This window comes from Ailuropoda melanoleuca, chromosome 10, assembly GCF_002007445.2.
Source record: "Ailuropoda melanoleuca isolate Jingjing chromosome 10, ASM200744v2, whole genome shotgun sequence".
NCBI classification, from domain to species: domain Eukaryota; kingdom Metazoa; phylum Chordata; class Mammalia; order Carnivora; family Ursidae; genus Ailuropoda; species Ailuropoda melanoleuca.
The window spans coordinates 18,601,437-18,604,534 of record NC_048227.1 but is presented as its reverse complement, the minus strand read 5'-3'; the positions used below and the strand labels follow the sequence as shown (position 1 = coordinate 18,604,534).

The 3,098-nt window shown below is 47.4% G+C and overlaps 1 pseudogene; it reads right to left on the bottom strand.

Moving 5' to 3' along the window:
* Positions 1-911: 911 nt before the first annotated feature.
* On the bottom strand, positions 912-1,571 carry LOC109490176 (annotated as a pseudogene).
* Between the last annotated feature and the right edge of the window lie 1,527 nt (positions 1,572-3,098).

The window sequence follows — 3,098 nt, the reverse complement described above, 5'->3', positions numbered from 1 at the left end:
TGTGTTCACCTTGACAAAGAGAAGAGCCTTTCCTTTGTTTTGGGGCTCCTGACCTCTCCTTAAGTAATTCTGAGTACTCTGATACATAGCTGGTGTAGTCTGCTTAGCCTGCCACGACAAAATATCATCAGTTGGTGGCTTAAACAACAGGAATTTATTTTCTCACAGCTCTGGGGGCTGATAATCCCAGATCAAATGGCAGTCTAGGGGTGCCCAGGTGGCTCAGTTGGTCAGGCATCTGCCTTCGGCTCAGGTCATGATCTCAGTGTCCTAAGATTGAGCCCTGAGTTGGGCTCCCTACTCAGCAGGGAGTCTGTTTCTCCCCCTGCCCCCCCAAATGATCGTGCTCTCTCCCTCTCAAATAAATAAAATAAATAAATAAATAATCTTAAAACAAAAACCAAAAAACCAAATTGCCAATCAATTCCGTTCCTGGTGAGAGCTCTCTTCCTGGCTTGTAGATGGCCATCTTCTTACTGTGTTTTCACATGGCAAGGGTGGGCGGGGGGGCTGGGGGGAACAGAGAGAAAGCGAGAGAGAGTCTTGTCTCTTCTTTTTTTTTTTTTTAAGATTTTATTTATTTATTCGACAGAGATAGAGACAGCCAGCGAGAGAGGGAATACAAGCAGGGGGAGTGGGAGAGGAAGAAGCAGGCTCATAGCGGAGGAGCCTGATGTGGGGCTCGATCCCATAACGCCGGGGTCACGCCCTGAGCCGAAGGCAGACGCCTAACCGCTGTGCCACCCAGGCGCCCCAGTCTTGTCTCTTCTTATAAGGCCATAGCCCTATCAGATCCAGGCTTTACCCTTATGACTTCATTTGACCTTAATGACCTCCATAAAGGCCCAATCTCCAAATACAGTCAGATTGACGGTTAAGACTTCAACATATGCATTTGGAGAACACATAATTCAGTCCATAGCAGTAGCACTAAACATTTGTAGGTCTTCTTCTTCAAAGACAAAAATTTCAGGAGATATCCTTAGAAGTCATCCAGCCCAGCATCCAAGCCCCTGTGCTTTCCAACCCAATGGCCTGTTCACATTCCTTAATAATCTTGTATCACTGTTGCAGAAGTTCTAAAGGGCTTTCAGTGCCCATTTGGCCACCATGGCCACCATGTCCAATGATGAGACCTCTAGTGATCAACTCTGAATCCCAAATTCTACCAAGGACCCAGGTCCCACTATGCATTGTTGCTGTCTTTAGATCAGAAGGTACAGACAGGACTCCTGTCTTAGTGTTTTCAAGAGCAAGGAGGGGCCACACGGCCAGGTCATGAGCCATGTGTAATTATTTGTTTTCATAATCCTGAACTGTCATATCACCAGTTGGCTTCTTAGAGTCCACTCTTATTTTATGGTTAGACAGGAGACTTCCTAGGGCCCTTATTACAGCTTTGAAGACTTGGAAGGCGTAGCCTTTGTGAAATACAGCTGTGTTGATCAGGGACTTCACTGCTTTCCAGAACTTGGATTAATTTCCTATCACTGCAGTGTATTCAGTGCACGAACAAGAGTCGAAGAAAAGCTTCCTAGGACATTACTGACATCCAGACTTGAACCTCTCATACTCATACTTCAGGCCATGGGAGTGGGTTGAGATCATCATCAGTAGCCTTGTGGCTGAGGGGCTTTGAGAACTACTGAACCCCTTTCCCTCTTCTGTTGACCTGGGAGCCCCCACACAGGAAATGAGTGAGGGGAAGGTGCTGGGAGAGCCTATGTTGGGTCCCAGTCCGAAGGTGAGCCACAACATCCGTGGATGCTGAGCTTAATAAGCCTCAGTCCCGGGATGAATGATTGGGCTCTGTAACGTTATTGTAAAGAATGGGGGCCTCCCCTCTTTGACCATCATGCCCCAAACTATTGCAAAGTCCTGCTCATTCCTCTTAAATAAACCCTCCTGTGAGGTGCCAGGAACTGAACTACAGTCCCTCTCTCCCAGACCCCTGTGTCTACGTGGCCTAGTTTTGTTGGAGGTTGCCTAGGGGTCAGGAGGGTTTATTATTACCTCTTGCAACAAGGAATCTGGAGGTAGGAGTCTTCAGGTTGTGTAGCAGCTCAGAGAAGTCATCAGCTCACATGTTCCTTCTGTCTCCAGGCTGTCGGCTTCAGTCAGATTTATGTCCCACCTGGTGGCAGAATGACGATAGTACGTCACTATTAAGGCAATGTAGTCACCATAACAACAAAGAACAATTAAAGATATTCTCAAAAAGATAGTATTTCTCCTCTGTACATCAAAATCCACTGAGGGTTGGTGGGAGAAAGTTAGGGAAGGGGCTCTTTCTGTCTGTCACTCAAGGGCCTGGGCTCCTTCTATCTTGTGGCTCTGCCTTCCTCTCAGTCCCCAGCATTGTCTCCAGCCAGGGAGAGATAATGAAAGATCAACAGTCATAATTGGAAGGTCTTGTATGCCAAGCATGGAAGTGGAGAACACTTATTGCTGTCGACAGTTAGGAACCTGGTCAGAGGAACTTCCTTTTCCAAAGGAGACTGGAAGATGCAGTAGGGTGTGTTACCTGGGCAGATGAAAACTCAGATGTTAGGGACCACTGAGGTCTTCCCCAGAGTTTCCAAGTGCCACATCCTCATACAACAGCGTTGAAGACCAGACGAGAAATGGGTTCTGCCAGCACAAAGGGAGCTCAGAATGGCTCTTGGGTAGTCTACCAACATGTGTCCATGACTTAGAACAGGGTGTCCCAGCCCACCTGAAAAGGGTGATGTCAGAAACAGAAGCTGGGGCTTGGCATGGGGTGAGCAACCCGGTCAAGAAGGCCAGGAATTTGACCTGGACTGTTCTGTCTGTGTGTTTCACGGTCTTGCTCAAGCCTAGCTTTCTCCAGTATCCGTTCACCATGTTCCTAGCAATTCTGTCCATAAATTACCTTTAGTGACTATTTAAAAGACTCCAATTTTAGAAAATGTGCTCAGAGGTAATGACGCCTTCTCAGCCAGGTCTTCCAGAAGCTCTGCTTTCCCCCCTCACGTAACCACCAACCACTTCTCAATCCTTCTATGAGTTCGACCAGATCAGGGATGAGGACCAAGGTTGACCTTCTGATGAATTTGAAACCCCCGTGCATGTGAGAA